At 40.3% G+C, this 21,055-nt stretch overlaps 2 pseudogenes; both read right to left on the reverse strand.

Annotated features, from left to right (window-relative positions):
* Positions 1–235: 235 nt before the first annotated feature.
* On the reverse strand, positions 236–1,315 carry LOC144367743 (pantothenate kinase 2, mitochondrial pseudogene; annotated as a pseudogene).
* A 14,584-nt stretch (positions 1,316–15,899) lies between these two features.
* Positions 15,900–16,709, reverse strand: LOC144368165 (protein FAM50A pseudogene; annotated as a pseudogene).
* Between the last annotated feature and the right edge of the window lie 4,346 nt (positions 16,710–21,055).

A 21,055-nucleotide genomic window follows, 5' to 3' on the forward strand; every position in this document is an offset into this window, starting at 1 on the left:
AGCAACCCTCATGCTGCCTGAACATGGTCCACTTGTTTTTTAATGCTTCTTTCCTTACTGGTTGATAGTTTAGACTGAAATTTTTTAAGGATTTACCTTGATGACTTAGAAAAATACATGTCATTTATCAACTTGATTCAGGTAGTGCACGATCATAAAACTGAGTAAGTCTTTTAAAAAACAAAACTCTACAGATCCCATTGTAGAAATTTCAGGATACCCTCCCAGGTAACAATCAGGGAATCTTCAACAGTTCCAGGAGTGTTCCAACAGCTCCAAAATAACCTTCATGTTCTGAAAAAAGTGCTTTCAACTGTCTCTTGGAACAATAATCCAAAGCATATGCCAAAAGCTGCATGGCGATGGTATTAATTCTCAAGAAATTTCCAACAAAAACCACCTGGTTAATGTTCTCGAAGCTACAGCACAGCCTGGCAATCCAAACCTCTTATAATCTCCTCCATAAATATCTCGCACTAGTTTATCCACTTTGGTGCTACCTCCACGAGATACCATTTCAAGAGCTTCTTCAAAAGTGTGGTACATCCAGTAAGAATACAGCAGAGACCAAAAAAATTTCCTCCTCTAAGACTTGTGCCTGTGACCCTCTTGTAATTATCTTTGGAGTACACTGCTAAAATGCTAACCCCTGAGCCAATGTTCACCAGAAGCAGAGGATGTGGGTTTTTCAACTCAAATGGTAACTTCTGACATTTTTCAGAATCAGCAGGATTTTCAAAGTAATAGCACTGTGATAGTCCATTGAAACCAACTGAGTCAATACATAAAATTCCTTGGATTAAGCAGTCTAGTTCATGCAGTTTGCAAAGCTGAAGACCACCTATCTTTGCATCCACACAGAATCAGGGCCTTCAGCCCAAGTGCAAGTCCCTAATGCCCCTGGACCCATAAGCCACATTGGAGGTCAAGTACTTCCGAATGCTTTGAAGACTCTCCACTTCTTCCTCTTCTTCTTCTTCAGCAGTGATGTCTTTGGGTTCAAAATAAACCAGCTTAACAAGGGTTCCACCAATATCCAAGCCAAACCATGGAAAAAGGGGCTGCTTTTTCTGGAGGCTTTCGACCTGTGAGCCAGAGACACAGGCAGAGCCGCTGTAGGAGTTGAGCCCATGGGGCCTCACACCATCTGTCGAGGCCCAACAGCAGGTGCTGACAGGCTGCTAGCCAGAGGCCCCAGTGACCCCCGCCTCTGCCCTTCGGAGCCTGTGGGCGCCGGCTCCCCAGCCCAAGAGGGTGAGGTGGAGGCTGCCCTGCCATGGCGCTCCAGGGGTGAGCCGATCACGCAGGCTCCCATTGGCAGCCCCCACCGCTGCCCCCCAGCCAGCCCCTCTAGGGCCGGAATCCTCCTGCCTCCTCAGAGGCAGTTCTGCCTGAGCCTCTGGATATGCTTGGATGAGGCAATTGGACCTTTTCTCCTTTCTTACATCTTCCACATGCTTGTACCTGAACCCTCACATATTCTGTCAGCTGTATTTTTGTTTTTGCATTTCAAGGTCAATGCCAAATTCATTCTTTACCTGAGACCCATCTTTCACATGTTGCTTATAGGTTGATCCTCAAAATTAAAAATTAGTGCTTTCCCTAATTTATATTATTGTGTCTTTTTAACTATCATTTACTGCAGAGTCAAATAATGTGCAACAATTACATTTCTTTTTATAGGTTTAAGGTCATGATCTCTAGAATCCTTGGAGAAGAATGTTCTAGTGCCCAAATGAAATAAATTCTCTTTTATCATTTCAGAAATAACTTAAGATGATGCTGTATTTTTATGGGCTTTGTATTTGTATCATGACTTATTTTACACAATTTTTGTTGTTTGTGTTTCCTGAAATTTCTATTTGTCTTTTATTTTTACTGACAGAACATTTCTTTACTACATCATGGATATCACACATTTCCATAATTATTCTATCTTTAATGTAGACCACATTTCATTTTTTGTTCTTGAAGACATTGTATTTGGGGGCCAACTGGCTTCCTATTCTGATTTAGATTGTTTAGCAAACTCCATGCACAACTCTCAACCTGGAATTGTTGTTTTATTAAACTTCACTCCTAGTTCCACTCCCTCATGTTCTACATCATTATTGGTTTGTACCTCACTTCTCTGGAACATATCCAAAGGCATATTTAACAGAAACAAACAAACACATAGAAGGGAGATGAAATTTCTGAGCACTTGCCAATTTGAAAATGTCTTTCATATGCCTTCATGTTGATTTATAGTTTGGTAGAGCACAATGTTGAGAGTCACAACCAAGTCAAGATGGAACCTGGCACTTTGCCAGGGGGAGTGGTTTGAGAAGTAACACCAGCAAGCCATTAAGATGATGCAGATTCCTTAATGACTGACTGCTGTATCTAATGATGTTAATTAAGTTAAGCTGTGTATAATCATTAAGATGATGAGGATTCCTTATTAGTTGACTGCTGTATCGAGTTTATGTTTATTAAGTTAAGCTGTGTGTAATTAGTTGGGTATATATATTTCTCTGTCCCATAATAAAGGTGGCTCCCGCTGTATCAACCTTCACAAGTTTCTTGTAACCATCCACCCCCCCACCCCACCCCTGTTATTTTGCCCAGCCAGACTTCAACAGATGGTGGCCCGTATGGGGAGCCCTGGGACACTCGGGGGTAAGTGACAAGGAAAAGCTGCCCGTCCCTAGAGATAGGACAGGAGCAAATCTGCTCATCCCTAGAAGTAGATAGGACGAGAGGAAGGATGGCCATTTTGAGAGAATGGAGAGGATTAATACAGTATGTTTGTGCCTTCTTTTGTCTTGGTTTGTTTATTGTCTTTGTTATGAAAATCTGGAAAGGGTGTTAAGTAAATTGCTAAGGGAAGGAGGCACCCTAGTGGAACCAAGAACAGTAGGGCAGCACAAAATTGTATATTCAAAGTTTTTCCCTCCTGAGAATGGTGAAGACATTGTTTCATTCTCTTCTAGCACAGAGTGTTCCTAATAAGAAGTTTAATGCCAGTTTATTATTGTTTCTTGGTAAGTGACCTCATTTTCCTCTTTTTCTCTATAGAATTTTTAAAAAATCTACTTTTCCTATGTTTATTGCAGCACTGTGCACAATAGCCTAGATATGGAATCAACCTAAATGTCCATCAGGAGGTGAATAGATCAAGAAAATGTGGTATGTACACAATGGGGATTCTATTCAGCCATAAAAAGAAGAAAATCCTGCCATTTGCAACAACAGAGATGAGCATATAGGGCATTATGCTCACTGAAATGAGTTCATGACAGAAGGACATATTCTGCAATATTCTGCTTCCAAGAGATTCCTAAAATAGTCAAATTTGTAAAAGCAGAAATATAATGGTGGCTGCCAGGTAATGGGGGAGGGGAAATGGACAGTTGCTGTTCCATGTCTAGAAAGTTTCAGTAACCAAGATAAGTAAGTTCTAGAGATCTGCTGTACAACACTGTGCTTGCAGTGAACACACTGTCCCATAAACTTAAAATGTAGTAAAAAAGGTAGACCTCATCTTATATGTTCTTACTACAGTAAAATATAAAAATAAAAATAAAATCCTTTCTCTAATCATTTGGTGTTCTAAAATTTCATGGTAACATGACATGGTCTTTTTTTCCCTTGGTACTCATTTATCCCCTTTATTAAGAATAGTTTTGTCTTTAACTTTGGAGGAGATCTCTCTATAATTTTTACCATTTCATTCTTCCTTATTTTTATTTTTTCTCTATTCTTTTAAAAATTTTTTAAGTATTTATTATTTTTTAGTTGTAGTTGGACACATTTTCTTTATTTCATTCTTATGTGGTGCTGAGGATCGAATCCAGGGCCTGACATGTGCATGCTAGGCTAGCACTCTACCACCACAACCCCAGGCCCAACATTTTGTGTGTGTGTGTGTGTGTGTGTGTGTGTGTGTGTGTGTGTGTGTGTGATGCTGGGGATTGAAGCCAAGGCCTTGTGCATGTGAGGCAAGCACCTCTACCAACTGAGCTATATCCCCAGCTATTTTTCTTCTCTATTCTATTTGCTGGATGTTGGAACTTAAGGATTTATTTTCTTTGTTTCAACTTCTCTGAAGCTCTCTTTTTCTAATCTTTTGATTTATGTTCTAGAAGGGGTCCTAGTCTTGGTCTTTCAACACTTCAATTTTATTTGAGGGGTTACTGGGGATTGAACCTAGGGGCACTTTACCACTAAAATACATACCCAGTCCTTTTTATGTCTTTATTTTAAGACATGGTCTTACTAAGTTGCTGGAGGTGGTCCGAAACTTGTGATCCTCCTGTCTGAGCCTCCTGAGTCCCTGGGATTACACATATGTGCCACAAAACCTGGCACACTGTCCCATGAACTTTCAATTGATTTTTAAAATTTTAGCAATCATATGCTTAGTTTACAAGACTTTCCTTTTGTATTTTTATTTTGATGTGTGTGGGGGCGAGGAGTAGGATTATCTAGGGCTAATTTTTTGGAAGTAATTATATTTTCAAATTTCTCTAAGAACACAAATTCAAATATTTTAGTTTTTTTCTATTTTATAAGCCTACAATCTCTGTTCTTCTTTCTGGATTAGTAAATCTTGGATTTGTTTGTTTATTCTGCTTATTTTCTTTGTCTTTCAACACTTCAATTTTACTCGGGGAGTTACTGGGGATTGAACCTAGGGACACTTTACCACTATAGTGGATCTTTAGTTGTCCATCATATTTAAGAACGGGACTGTCCTAGATAGCTTTTTGGAGTTTCTTACTATTGAATATATAGGTCTTTCCTCCTACAAGTTAAGTGCCTGTGCTGGGAGCTCCATGTTCATGGGAAGGATAATTAATTATGGTAATGCTGGTTACCAAAATAAGCCTTAAAACTTCATTGGTTTTCTATGATATTTGCTTGTTTCTCAACTGCACCATAGTTCAGATGTTCCTGATTCATGGGTGGCTTTTCCTCATGTAGTGACTCAAAGACCCAGGCTCCTTCAACTGATGCTACAACCATCTTTGACCTTCGTAGCTTCTGCTTCTGGCTGGCACAGGGTGAGTGAGAATGTGAAAAGGCACTTTTTCTTTCTTTATTCCTTCCTTTCTTTCCCACTTCCTCCCCACCACCCCACCATCCACTGGGTACAGAACCCATGGCCTCACAAGTGTTTAGCATGTGCTGTACCATTGTGCTTCATCCCAGCTCCGCAGTTGCTTTCTTAAAAGCCCTGGCCTGAATGTGACACACACCACTTCTACTCACATTCTGTTTAGTTAAATAGCTACATTTGGATATAAGGGAGGCCAGAAAATGAAATACCCAGTCTGGTAGTCCCTTCCCAGAAAAGCATCAGGTTAAGGAATGAGGAAGTCAAGTTCTTGTTACATAGCTAACCACAGCTTTTTAATATATACATTTAAATTGTGGATGGACAAATACCTTTATTTAATTAATTAATTTGTTGATTTTTATGTGGTACTGACGATCAAACCCAGTGCCTCACACATGCCTGACATGTGCGATACCACTGAACCACACCCTAGCTCTAGCTAACCACAGCATCAATAAACAGATTTACCCACTGGTTGCCTTAATCTTGGGGTTAGAATGTTGATGACTTTTAGTTTTGCAGGGAGAGGTTTGGAACTCCAAAGAAGGGTAGAGGGCTTTACTGAGGACATTGATGTCCATCCTCAACATACCTAATTCTCCTTAGTTTATTCTGTTTTTCAGAAGAAGAAAACTTATTTTATTTTTCCCAGAGGTGAAATGCTAGTTGGTATTTCATGTATTTAAAAATGGCAGAGGAAGGTAGGAAGTGTAGGCAGATATCTGGTGCCATCATGTGCTAGGCCCACTTTCAAACAATCCTTCCATTTTGGCCTCTTAGTTCTCTGCCCTTAGAGGCACCTGCAAACTGAGCCTGAAGCTTCTTTGGGTTTCTGCCATGGACACTTATCTCTCCTACACTAAAATCACTTCCTGCATATTCCATCTTGCACTGGCAATTCTCCTCCTGCTTTCCTTGGTGTTCTGAATTAATTCCCATTTATCATTAGGCTTTAGAAAGGTAGGGAAGAAGTCTTCTGCTGGGTCTTGAAACCCCAGAAGTTTCCATGCATGAATGTTTCATGTATTCAACCAGAGTTTAATTTGGCTATATTATCTTTAAAAGGTCACTTCTCTGTCTGCTCAATTGTTTTAAAGCATGTTCAGAACTAGCAGCTCAGACTACTAATTTTTGGTTTTCATCAGGGAGCATGGCTCAAAGAATCTGTCATCCTCTGCCTACCAAAAGGCCAGCAGGAGGGTGATATTTGAAGTGTGTTTAGAGGACATTTGTTTCAATTATTTAACCTCTATTCTTCAAATAAGTTGGAACAATCATTGGCCTAGTCTTAGCCATAACTGCCTTGAATGAGTTGTCGTTTAGCTTTATGACCTTCATTTGAACAACACAACATAGTACCCTTATTAAGCCTGTTATTGTGATTATTTTAGGAATTTTTAAGAGACATTATCCGCTATCTTTATCTTTCAGAAAGATTTTTTCAAACAACTCTTTGCTACAAAAACTTGACTTTTTTCAAAACCCAGATGCATTCCCTTCTTTCTGATAATGAGAATTGTACAATTCATTGTAGAGTCATTTGCTGAATGCAGATGCTTTGATCAACAAGACAAACCTTATACGTGGTAGCTAGAAGATACAGCTTAGTGTGTAGTGGGGCTATGCCACCTAGGTTTGTGTATGTGCACTCTGGTGTTCACTCAGTAACATTGTCTAAGGATTTGTTTTTTAAAATACATCCCTGTCATTAGGCAACATGATGGCATTTCCCTTTATCATGTTTTTAAAGTTCTTTAGTCTTGATTTTATTCTCTGAAAACACTAAAAGTGTCTCTAAGATCATGTGAATTCAGGGCTGTGGTTGTAGCTCAGTGGTAGAGAACTTGCCTGGCACATGTGAGGCACTGGGTTTGATTCTCAGCACCACATAAAAATAAATAAATAAATAAATAAATAAATAAATAAATGTGTTGTGTCCATCTACAACTAAAAAAAAAAAAAAAGAAGAAGATAATATAAATTGAGGTAGAACTGGGTTGGTAATTGGTTTCATACTTTACCCGGCTGCAATTCTCAAATGGGGACAGGCTAAAGGTGTGCAGGGTGAAGAGTGCTCTGTGATTATTTAAGGCTTTTTAAATTTAATATATGGTACAATTTTAACATAATTTGTTTCTTATACATTTTATAAATGTAAACATAAATTAAAATACACATTAACTGGAAATCTACTTGAGAAATTTGTGGGTTTTTTTAACCTTGCAATAATGTGGCCATAATTCTTACATAATAGAACTTTTTGGACTCTACTTATTGTAAGATTTTACTATATCTTCCTTTATTTATTAATTCTACATGGTTAATAAAATGTACACACTATTTGTTGACAATGATCAGCATACATTTTATGTTATACTTATTGTATAATGAATGGGTTATTTTATTATACACTTCAAAACTCCTGTACAAGATAACATAAATAACATCAATATGAAAATAAAGTAAATAAAAAAATTTAGTTGAGTACATTTTGGTATGTATCTATTTTGATAGAATATAATGTATTTGGTACTCATTTCCATAGAGAAAATACTTTTCTTCCTTTTAAATATTTCTTTGAAGACATAAAAAATAGCCTTACTATTTGTAGTGGATTGAAAAAGGAATCTGCAAAATTCATGTCCATTGGAACCTCAGAATATGATCTTGTTTAGAAATAAGGTCTTTGCAAATGTAATTAGTTAAGATGAGGCCATACAGGATTAGAATGTGCCCCCAAATCCAATGATTGATGACCTTGTAAGAAGGTCATGGGAAGACCCAGAGACACGTATAGGGTGAATACCTCATATGATAAAGGCAGGGATTAAAGTAATGCAGCTAAAAGTCAAAGAAAACCAAGGATTGCTGGCAGCCACCACAAGTTAGAAAAGGGGCTAGGGACAGAATCTCCTCTGAGCCTGTAGGAGGAACACACTCTGCCAACACCTTTATTTTGATCTTCTGCCTCCTGAACTAGGACAGAGTAATTTTCTATTGTCTTAAGTCATGGGGTTTCTGGTAATTTGTTACAGAAATCCTAGGAAACTGCCCTAGCTCAAATTTAAAACATCTCCTTCGAGAGAGAAGATGGGAGGGGAGGGAAGGGAGATAGTAGAGGATAGGAAAGGTAGCAGAATACAACAGTTACTAATATGGCATTATGTAAAAATGTGAATGTGTAACCGATGTGATTCTGCAATCTGTATTTGGGGTAAAAATGGGAGTTCATAACCCACTTGAATCTAATGTATGAAATATGATATGTCAAGAGCTTTGTAATGTTTTGAACAACCAATAAAAAAATAAATAAAAATAAAAAAATAAAACATCTCCTTCTGTGAATACTTATAAGTTGAGCATTTACTGGAGCTCCACAAATAACTGCCAGCTGATAACTTTCCAAATGAGAGTTAACTAACTCACTGGTACCTAGAGGAGCATTTCCACAGTAATCTTAAACAAAACATGATGAAGAAAAGCCATTTTCCCCTTCTTTTTCATAGAAAACACACTGTGGATTAATATAAAATGCTTTAGTGCAATTTAAAAAGCTTTGATCACATGAATATTTTTATATGAATTATAGTCAAAGGAGATGACATAAATGAAGGCTGTCAAATTTTATGATGCAAAGAGATGCTACTCACAAGTAATTTGAAGAAATTTTTTTATTCCTCTGTCAAAACCCACAGCTGGTGCCCACATTGTGTTTGATTAATTAATCTTGGGAAGACACCAATAAGAAAGAAGTGATCTACAATACTTATGAGAAAAAAAAACAGATTAAATGTATTTTCTTGAATGATGAATTTTCATGATTTTATAACATGGAGAAAAAATATTAAAAAGTGATAAATGCCACGGGAATAAATTAAAATTATTATTTTTAAAAATATTTTTTAGTTGCCAATGAACTTTTATTTTATTTATTTATATGTGGTGATGAGAGTTGAACCAGATGCCTCACACATCCTAGGCAAGTGCTCTACCACTGAGCTACAACCCCAGCCCCACAAAATTGTTATTTTTGTCAAGTCATGAGTGTATTTTATTCAGAATGAATTTGTGCAATTTGTATATTCATAGTTAAATATGTTATTGAGTCTGGGGAAAAAACATTTGGTTGAATAAATTGCTTTTATAGAAAAAGGCCTACAACATGGTCCACAGAGGCTTACTCAAGCTGTCATTTTGATGTTCTGTTGCCCTCTACTGCTCAGAGAGACAAATTACAGTTAGCCCTTTTCTCTACCAAAGTTGATTTCTTTTCTACAGGTTAAAGAAAAGAAAAGAAAAAAGAATTGTCCATTTGCTTAATCAACTACTTATGTTCAGAAGTAAATAAATAATACTGGAAATTAGAATACATACAATCATTTGTTTATGTCTCTGTGAACTCCTCAATGGTAGGGACTCCTTGTTTTATCTTCATATCCCTGGCAGCCAACATAGCATGGTATTGTAGTCAATAAATGTTAGGTAAAGAAAATTCTGAGTCAATCTGTGCAATTATTCATGTCTTCATTTATCATTTTTATGAAATTCCTTATTATAGATATCATTACCCTATATTTATAAAATTAGTAAAAAAATTTCTAATATATTAATTCCATAAAGAATTAAAGTTATTTTAACATCGATATTACTCACCATTTCAAACCCTTTATTGTAGACATTTTGACTGTGGTTTAACATGAGTACTTTTGTGGCTATGTTATTCTTTTTAGTTAATTGGAGATTTTTTGCTGGTTAGTTAGGATCAACTGTGGGAGGCAGAAAATGTGAAAATACTAGTGACTTAAGATCTTATAATGACTCTAAAAGATTGGTGTGCTCAATGCTTTCTTATTTTTTATTTATAGACAGAGTCTTCATAATTTTCTTTAGGACCTCACTATGCTCAGACTAGCTTTGAACTTGGGATTCTTCTGCTTTAGCCTCCCAAGCTGCTGGGATTATAGGCAAGTGTCAGGGCTGGTGTGCTCAATTCTGAGCTACATGATGCCCAGTAAATTTCAGAAATTGATATCCTATGAATTCATAGCCCTAAATTAGTACTCATAGGGCCCAAATATATTGTTTCTTTTATAACATAGCCTTCTCATTCTTCACAGTAATTATCTTGAATCTCTTATTTCCTCAAATTTCTGGTCCTCACACCCTGTCCTTCTGATACTTTCTGCTTTACATTCTTACATCCTCATTTTTTCCATAGTTCTTCATTTTTCATTTAAGAAATGGAAGCTACTGAATGGGCCCTTTCTCCACAAGGTCATATCTTTTTTCTACTGTCATATCTCCAAACTCTAAATAGAGTTTGCACCTATTTTTTTTTTCTTTTTTTGCATTGAAGGAGGAGTATCTACAGCCGAATCACGTACAGGTGTGAATACAGAGAATTGGATTTTTCTCAAGAACAGGGTTTTGAAAATGAGTAAGAGAAATGGATTATAGAGCAGGGAATAAAGGGATGTGTAAGATACGGATTAAGATGATGGACCATGGAATCAGTGGGACTAAAGAGAGAAATGAGGACATGATGAAGTGAGGACTGTGACAATATGGAAACATTAATAAATTGTAGGTCCTGTGAGGTCCTTTTTCTTTGAGTATTAGGTTATTTGTCTTCTTACTGATTTATAGAATTCCTTGTGTGTTCTGAGCACCATCTTTTGTTGGTTTTAAGGTTTGTAATTTCATTCTATCTGGGGGTTTCCCACAAAAATTTTATGTTATATTTTGATGCACAGATGTTTTAAACTTTACCGAATTTATATTTTATGATTTGTTTTTTATGTTTGAATTTGGAACTCCTTTTCTATACTGAAGTTTTGAAGGTTTAATTTAAATCTAGGAGATTAAAATTCTCCTAGAATTTAAAGGTTCACCTTTTTACATTTAGATCTTCACCTGAAATGTATTTTTATTTCTAGTCCTTAATGCTCATTAACTGATTTCTGTCCCATCAGTTCATCAAAGATGCTTTAAAAAATGCTGATGGTTTTTTTTTTTTCCAAATTCAGAAGACACAATTGAGGATCGGGCTCCAAATTTCCTTGTTCAGCTACTCTGAATGTGTGAACATATATTTATATATTGTACACATTTGCAATTGTCAATTTATGTTACATATCAGAAAGTTAATTTTTTTCCCTTAGATGCACACACACATGCTCACAGACACACACACACACACACGCACACACATTAGGATTTTGTTTTAGATACATACACATGCATATATATTCATATATATGTAATACACACCCCCCCACACACAGACACACATCCAAGAAGAAAACAACATTAGGACTTGTTTGGTATTATATGTGCATATCTATTTCTCCCTTGGCCCAGAAGGACCACATGGAAGCTTATCTACAGCAACCTTGATTTTGAGCACAACTGAATAAAACAACCACCTCATAAACACAACCACTCAGCCAGTTTAGAGGCCAAATCAAAATTCTGTGGGACTCTCCAGCCAAACACAACTAGGGGGAACAATGTGGTCCTCAGCTGAGACCTGAGTGGCCTCAGGATGAGCAGGGCCACAGCCTCCTGACCCCTGCGTTCTGCCAGTGGTTGCAGCGCTGCGGAGGCCCCCTGGTGCCCACTACCCAGCTACAGGGCTGGGGCTCTCCTTCCTTTTTGGGCTCTTTGGCACTCTGTCACCATGCTGCGCGGGGTGTGGGGCTTTCTGCTGCCCACGGTGGCCGGGCTTGATTATGATGAAACCTACAGAGTTTTTGAAGAGCTCTTCCGGAAGCTGGACCGTCACGGGTGTGGGATGGTGGACATCGAGGAACTGCCAAGAGTCCTGGAAGTCATGGGCATCCATCCCTCTGATGGAGGACAGAAGGTGGGGCGCCGTGGCGTCTGGATGGCAGGGGGCTGGGGTAGGCCGCTTGAGGCCTCTCCATCCTTCCCATCACTCTTCAGGGACTCAGACGTTCTTTCCCAGTGAGCAGCTTCCTGCAAACGATGGGGCTCTGGGAACACTTGGTGCAAGTTCATGTTCTATTAGTGAGCTGCTCTGTGAAATGCACAGGGAACCTTACTGTTCTGCCTGAGGGGCCAGCACCACCCAAATACATAGAAGGAAACATGAACCAACTAAGCCAGAGGAGGGCCCCTCCTGGTGGCTGATGATGGTTCATCCAAGCGCTCTCCTCAAGGGCATCCCAGCTTGGAAACTGGGGCCTGCCCCCCTGCAGAGGAGTTGCTCCCAAGGCCCCATCCCTGGGCAAGTGCTCATCAGGGAGCAGGAGCATGTCTTGGGGCTTTCCCGTGTGCCCTCACCTTTTGGCTGATGCAGGGAGGGGGCATTAATTACAACCACAGATTTACAGCACAACCGTATACTAAAGACATATCTATAGTATAATACTGTACACTATGGTATAGAATTGTCATAAACAAATGACAGTATAATTACTATTGTATTTTCAGAGTCTCTTCATTTCTATAGCTGTGTATTTAACCAGTTGACTCAATAAAGTAAAAAAAAAAACAGACTTTGTTTTACTTTAAGCTTCTCTAAGAGACTACATGGCCCAATGGGCAGTGTGAGAGAGGTTTTTTGGGGGGGCAAATATGTTTAAAAAGGACTGTGACCCCAGATTTTGTAGAAATCTTTTTTCAAGATAAGAAATAGAATTAAATTCAGAAAGTGAAAAGAAATAAGAAATCTAATAAATTTTCTCTGGAAGACTTGAATTAAATGATGGATGTGAAGGCAAGGGTCTCTGAGTCTAGAAAAAAACATGTTAGCATAGTAACAGTCAACATTAACTGTATCATTCTTAAGATTTACAAAGTACATGCCAGAGAAAATGAGACAACTATGTAGTATGAATAATACTATATCACATTTTACTTATGGAAATTGATGGTTTGTTCCCTGAGGCCTATCAAACCACAGATGGCAGTGTTACTAATAGTCAGTATGCATTGGTTACACTGGATTCTGGGAGGCCACGTTTCCTTTCTAGTTTTTCTGCATTCACCTTTCATTATACAAATCAAAACAAACAAATAACAATAGCAACACCCTCCCTAGTGGTTATATCATTCTTCCCGACTGAATTTAGCCCTAGAATCTTACAATAACATTTATCTTTTCAGCAAGAGCTGGATCCTCTCCTCTTCTTCATCAAGCTGTATAGAGTTAGCACTGTCTTCTGTACCTCCACCTCAGGCATGACTTGGTTCCCCAGGGACATTGGCATTGTTTTTGGACATTTTTGAAGATTCTGACTGTGTGTGTATGTGCATGCACATATGTGTGCAAAGGGCCGGGAATATTGCTAAACATGTCATATTAAACAGGACAACAAAGAATTACCTGAATCCAAATGTCAATAGTATTGACATTGAGGTACCCTGACTTATTTCAACTGCAAATTCCTAGTGTTCCTTGCTCCTCCCTTCCAATAGATGAACATACCAATTACTTCACTGACTACATGGAGGTGGCCTGAACAAACCTCTTCAGACTTTTGGTACTCTCATAGTTTACTCAGTTGTAAAATGGGGACAATAATGGTGCTTACCTCTTAGGATTATTTTGATGGTTAATCCATAGCAAATATATGGAAAATGCTTAAAATTTCTTGCTGAGATTTAAGCAGATAATTAGCCTATATATTAAATATGTCAAGTATTAGTTTATCTTTATTTATGCCTGTGCTTACTTTTTTTCCTTTAGTCTCAGGGAGTGAAGAGTTTCTTCTCCTTTTCAAGTTTGGTACTTCTTGGCCTCATGTCCTCTTATCTCCTTTGAAAGAGGAAAAGTAAAACTTTCTTTTGTTTTTCAATGCTTTTGGTGTGTTTTTGTTTTTTTAAACAGTGCTGAGTATTATACCCAGTGTCTCTCTACCTCTGAAATACATTCCCAGTTCTTTTCATTTCTTTCTTTCTTTTTTTGAGAGAGGGTCTTGCTAGGTTGCCCAGGCTGGCCTCAAACTTCTGATTTTCATGCGTCAGTCTCCTGAGTTGCTGAGATTATAGGAATGTTCCATGGTCCCTCGCCAACTTTCTTTTCTTTATCCTATATTTTCAAATTCTTCCTGTCTCATAACAATGATCCTCCCTTGACCCTGGCTCTCCCATCTTTCCCTTTTCCTACTCTCTGCTCCACTTTCAGTCAAGGTCTTTGACAGAGCAAGGTCTACACTTTCTGTCTCATTTCCCTTACTCCATTTGTCTGTTTCCCTGGTCCCAGGCTTGATCACCACCAGGTTCTGACTCAATCTGTGTACACTTTGCATTTCATCACACTAGAAGCACATCGGAGAAGGTACCCCGAGCGCACTGCTTACACTGGAAATCTTCGTTCTCTGTCCCTTTATTGTGCACACCTCAGCCCACAGGACACACTGTATTGGGGGGGGGGCGCACAGGTACCATTAGACTAGAACGTGCCAAGTGGGCAAATGCATTCTCGGTCAGTCAAGGCAGCACAAGGTAATTTCTCAACTATTGGCCTTGGGCATGGCTGACTCAGTCATAGCATATCTCTATGCCATTTTCATGCCTGGTAAAGGTCCCTGGAGGACAACTGCTGCAAACTCGCAGGCTTGTGTTGGTACAATGCTCAGAGATATAGGTTCCTACTGGACACTTGTCACAGGTTAGTACCTGGCCAATGGCATGGTCAACATGGCAGTATGTGCCAGTGAGACTTGGGGCCTTTCGTTCTGGCTGAGCCATGATGGTGGTGCTAAGGAATCTAAGCAGGAGAAAGGAGCCAGTGATCATAGTGGCTCCAATTCTGCAGGTGATGCGGCTGCTTGCAGAGGTGCCCAGGGCTGGGGGGGGGGGCGGGGGGCAGGGGGGGACGGGGACGGGGGGTGTCGCTCGCAGGGATGCGGGGGGGGGGGGGGGGGGGGGGCTTGTGGCTCCATGGTAGCTGGAATCTGTGGCTGCTATTGCCCAGCACCATATCCACCGCCGCCGCCTCCTGGGTCCGGAGCCCATCTACCTCCAACACCCCTTGTGCACTGCGGCAGACAGGCAGCCAGGCAGAGGAGAAAGGTGGCAAGGGAGGTATTCAGCACCTGCCAAGTGGCGCGGCTGCCCGGGCTGGGAGAAACAGCCTTGGCTGTAGCCTGGGCCTCCAGGTGCACTCCTCAGACAGTGGCTGAGGAGAACCAGTGAGGAGGGCTGGCCCAGAGAGAGCAAAGGGACAACTTCCCATAGCAAAGCCTCAAGCCACTACCAAACACCCTCCTCCGCTGCCCAGACCCACAAGCGAAGGACTGTCCTTTCTTCTTTAAGTTAATTATTTCTGGTATTTTGTCACTTTGGAAGGAAGCTAATTAACACAATATCTTTATAATCACTTTAGAATTAAGGTCCTGCTTACTTTCTTAATCTTCAATAGCATCAATCCTATTCTTGGTCCTTTGCTCTTATTATCTTATATACTTTCATAAATTCTATATAAATTTTAGAACCAGCCTGTTTAGTTACATACACATAAGCATACACACACATATACTCCCTTTTTGCATTTTGATTATAATTTATTGAATGTGTAGAATGATTTACTGGTGAATTGACAAATTTATAATATTAAATTTTCTCTCATAAACATTACATCTTCATTTATTTAGATCTTTTTTTTAACATGAGCACTTATTTATTGTAAAAGAAAAAAGCAATAACAGTTCCAGGGGATGAGTGGCTACCATCCTCCTAGCACACAACGCACAGTCGCAGGGGAATCAGACCTTTGACTTCTGGAGACATAGGAGTGCACCAGGGAGAGCCGAGACCAAAACACTTTCTAGATGTTCACCGGATCTTATACTTGTCCCACTTCTTTTCAGGGTCATAGGGCTCCCAGCGGATGGCAGGGAAGATGTGCTTGTTCTTCTCATAACAGCTCCTCAGCACCACTTTTCCTGCATGAGACTCATACTTCTCCACAGTGGCATCACTGAGTAGCCGCCCATCATCATGAAGATCAAAGTTAAAGAGTGGCCAATGCTTCCCACGGGTCTTGGTAATGATGAAGTCACAGAAACTGTGATGATGGGGAATGATTAGTCCTCCTTGATGTACATGAGCTGCCCCACCCCTGCTGACCTGACCTTACTGAAGTCTTCACGCAGGATCTCAAGTGCCTTCTGGAGGAACGGCTGCATTGTATTGCCCTTTTTCATTTTGACTGTCTGCTGGTGTCCAGAGCCAGCCCAGTAACTGAAGGTGATTTCAATCTCTTCACTCTTAATCTTCTCCTTCTTGGCTTCCAACTCCTGCCGCAGCTCTTCCCGGAGACAATTTTCCTCCTCCTCCCTGTCTTGGTCAGGCAAGAAGCTGGTGTCCACATCTGGGTTCTTCCACAATTTCCTTCTCTTTGTGGTGATCTCTTCCCTTTCCAGCTCCTCCTCATGCATGGCCACCTCCTGCTCCTCTTTGCCTCCCTCCTCTTCTTCCTCCAAGGTGAAGGGCAGGCTAGAGATCTTCTGCTTGGCCTCCTTCTTGTGCTCTTTTCTTGCAGCTTCTCCAGCTTTAGCTGAAGCTCCTTTGACTACTCCCTCTTGGCCAGCTGCTTCTCCTGCTCCTTCACCAGTGCTTCCTGTTAGGCTTGCATGTCATTCAGGGTCACAAGACGGTGCTGGACTTGAGCTCTGCCTTCACAGCATCCTAGTGTGCAGAGAACTTCTTGTCAATGTTGGATTTCATTATGTTCTCTTCTGTGACCCGCTACTTCCTCTGCTCCATCTGCTCCCGCTTCTCTTCCCATTTCTTCATCAGATTTTTGGCGCATCCTCCCTCGCTTGGGGCGCCCTTGTACTGAGCCTTGGTGGCGGCAGAGGTGGCGGCAGTGACAACAACTGTGACAGCAGCCCTGCTAAATCCTAGATATTTTTTTTTTTAACAGAAGGGATCAATGCTGAAAAATGTCCATTGGGAGATTTCTCAGTGAAAGCAGTTTCAGTAGTGTGACAAAGGGCTACATCAGACTGCAGAGGGCTATTGAAAGAAAGGGAGGTGAGGAAGTGAGGTCTGTTATTGGGTTTATTGATTTAGAAATATTGAGATAAAGAAAGAGAACAAATGAGCAAGTCTAAATGTTATTTATTTTTTTAAGGATAGGTGAGCTTTGAGGAAGAATATCTGTCAGAGAAGGACATGTTGCACATTATGTAGAGAGAGGAGGTGGCTTATAGCCGACAGGGAGGGGTTGGAACCAACAGCTCAAGATATGTGTGTGTGTTTGTGTGTGTGTGTTTGTGTATGTGTGTGTGTGTGTGTGTGTGTGTGTGTTGAGGTGGAAACTACAGTTTACCCATGGTAAATAGAGAAGACCTTGAAGGTGACATTTGAGTAGATCTGAAGGAAGTGACATGAAAAACTTGATGAATCCTGAGGGGGGGGGAGCTTTCCAGAAAAAAAAATAGGAAGAGGTAGGGGCTGAAGGGAGTTTGGAATAGAGTGAATGAGAAAGAGGATGCCAGGAGGTGTGTGATTGAAGAGGTAACAGGCCAGATCACAGGAGGTCTTGCAGGAAATTGTGAGGACTTGGACTTTTCCTGATTGGATGGTTTTAAACAAGTGTGTGACATGATATAACTTAAGTTGTAACACCCTCACTCTTGCTGGTGTACTGAGAGTAGCTAGGGTAAGGATGAAATCAAGGAAAGCAATTAGAGTAGTTTTACAGCACAGACAAAATTTGAGGGTGGCTTATACTAGGATGGAAGAAGTAAGAACTGTTTGGATTATTGATATATTTTGAAATGGTGTCAGGATTTTCTTCTGGGTCATGTGTATGATACAAAAGAGGGTAGTCAGGAGTTTTGATATGAGCACTTAGAAGACTGTGGCTGCCATGTAGTGGGATGGACAAGATTGTGAGAGAAACTGGGTTAGAACAGAGTGCATATCAGAATCTAGTTTTGTTTTTGTTAAGTTTCAGATGCTAATCTGACATATAAGTAAAAATGTCAATTAGGCAACTTGAACTAGTAATCTGGAGTTCAAAGAAACACCCTAGCTAGAGAGAGGAGGTGGCTTATAGCTGACTGGGAGGGGTTGGAACCAATAGCTTTCAGAAAGTCTTTAAACCATGAGACTGGGAGAGATGACCAGGGAGAGAGAATACAGTATACTGAGTCCTAATATTTTCCAATGTTAAGAGACAGGGATGTTAGAGTCTGTAAACAAGTCAGGTTGGCACCTGGCATTTTGCCAGAGGGAGTGGTTTGTGAGGTAACGCCAGTGAGCCATTAAGTATGGAGATTCCTTATTGGTTGACTGCTGTATCTAGTTTATGTTAATTAAGATAAGCTGTGTGTCATGTATATATACCCCTCCTATGCTACAATAAATGGCTCCCACTCCTGTTGTATCAATGTACACAAGTTGCTCGTCACCCCCCGGTTATTTTGCTGCAGCCGTGCTGTGGCAGATGGTGTCCAGTACGGGGAGCCCCGGGATGCTCGGGGGTAAGTGATGAAAACAAAAGCTGCCTGTCCATAGATAGGACGGGAGCAAATCTGCTCGTCCCTAGACAGGTAGGGCGAGAGGAAAAATGGCCATTTTGAGAAAATGGAGAAGATTGATACAGTGTGTTTGTGTCTTGTTTTGTCTCAGTGTATTGTATTATCTTTGTGACAAAAATATGGAAGGGGTGTTAAGTAAATTACTAAGGGAAGAAGGCACCCCAGTGGAACCAAGAATAGTTAGGGCATGTGTTGATGGAAGCCCAGGAACTCTAGTCAGAAAGAAGAAAGTTCAGAGGAGGAAGGATTATCAGAAAAAAAGTTGCAGCAAAAGGCTATTACTGAATATTTTTCTTTACTGGAGGGTGCGTGAATCGGTGCAGCAGCTGCCACATGCGCGAGCTGGTCATGGCACAGCAAGGATTTTCCAAGTGGTGGCAGCGGCTCTTCCCTGCCCCCTGCCTGGGGAGTAGGATGCCACTGCAAGAGCCCAAATCGAAACCTGACCTGGAGAGACACAGGCTCTTGCTCCCTGTGCCCAGTGACAGTTTGAGTCTGGAACACTCCCCGGGGCCATCTGGGGCTGCCCAGGATGCTGCAGGCAGACGGCCCATGCCCCTGAAGTTTGATCATTTCCAAGGCCAGTAACTACAATGGTTCTCCCACACCTGGAAGCTAATGAGTAATGAGCACTATTAAGGCTTATTTCAAATGTAAAAAAACTTGAGATAATGTACTAAATTGTTCAGAAGGTTGTTTTCTTAGTGGAATACTACAGGATTTTCTTTAGCATCATTGCCAGAGTTCCTGCCTTCATCCCAGTGCTGGTTAGGATGAGGGTGGAAAAATTTCCAGTGTTGCTGAAAACCGGACAAAACTTCAGCTGAGAAATGGACAAGACTTCTGAGCTGTTACTGTTTCTGCTGCTATAGCTTAGACTAGCTGCCTGCAGAACTTACCTGGACTATGATTTAAGCTAGCTGCCTGCAGAACTTACCTGGACTGTGATTTACCTGGACTGTGAGTTAATCTATTGAGACACTGCTTTACCTGGACTGAGACAACAAACTGTAATCTACAACAAATTGTAACTCGGTATCTTTGCTAATGGTGTCATTGCTGCTATAATTTTTACAAGGGCTTCTTGCATGGAGCCATCAATTGGCTTGGTATTGTGGCATTTGGTATCCTCCCCTTCTGCTTGTAGCAGATTATTTATGGTGTTTGTGTAAAAACCACTATGGTCGTTATTTAAATTAAACAAAAGGGGAAAATGTTAGAGTCTGTAAACAAGTCAGGATGGCACCTGGCATTTTGCCAGAGGGAGTGGTTTGTGAGGTAACACCAGCGAGCCATTAAGTGTGGAGATTCCTTATTGGTTGACTGCTGTATCTAGTTTATTTTAATTAAGATAAGCTGTGTGTAATGTATATATACCCCTCTTGTGCTACAATAAATGGCTTCCACTCCTGCTCTATCAGTGTACACAAGTCACCCCCTGGTTATTTTGCTGCAGCTGGACTGTAGCACAGGGGAGATGGGAAGAATCAGACAAAGTGACCCAGAAGGAGCAACTAGAGAGAAAAGGGGAAACCAGTAGAATACTCTGTTCTGGAAGCCAAATACAGATGACAGTTTGGGAGGAGATAGTTCTCTCTGTCAAATGACTCTGATAAGCTAAGACAAGGACAGGGGATAGACCACTGGATTTAGCCCTGTGGAAGCCATTCATGGAGTAATGGTGGTGAGAGCTTAGTGGGTTCAAAAATGGCAAGGAGAGATTGGAGACAAGGGAGGTAACTGTTGATGAAGTGTTGTTGCAAGGGCAGAGACAGAAACAGAGTGATAGTGGGGAAGGTGGGGATAAGAGTCTTTTTGGTTTTATTTATTTATGATGAGACTGCTTGAGCACTCATGTTTTGGGAAAAATTGGGATGACTTGGGGCCTGAGAATGAGTGTTAGGAATTGAACTGGTGGCTTGAGGAGATGCTTTAGGATTAGCAATAATCCCTGAAAAAAAATGAGGACAGAAGTTGGCTGAGACAAGAATTTGAAACCAAAATTACTAAAGCAATGTATCTCGCTGTCTTTCTTCAAATTCTTAATTTCATTTAGTTATTTGAGAAATTCTTTGATGCAAATTTTTTTTCTACTGAGGTACTGATGATTGAACCTAGGAGTGCTTAAACATTGAACTATATTTCCAGCCATTTTTTATGTTTTATTTAGAGACAAGGTCTCTCTGAGTCTGGCTTTGAACTAGCAATCCCTCTGCCTCAGCCTTCCAATCCACTGGGATTATGGGCTTGTGCCATTGTGCTGGCTCTGATGGAAATTTTAAAAATTCATGAAATTGGCTTGAACAGTATCATCTCAACGGGAATTATAATTCCATGGCTATTCAGATTTTTTTGACATTTTGGATATTAGATATTTTAGATCCATAAAAATGAAAATTGTCTTTTAAGATCTGCAACCACAAAGGGTATT

This window comes from Ictidomys tridecemlineatus, chromosome 11 (assembly GCF_052094955.1).
Source record: "Ictidomys tridecemlineatus isolate mIctTri1 chromosome 11, mIctTri1.hap1, whole genome shotgun sequence".
Taxonomy (NCBI): domain Eukaryota; kingdom Metazoa; phylum Chordata; class Mammalia; order Rodentia; family Sciuridae; genus Ictidomys; species Ictidomys tridecemlineatus.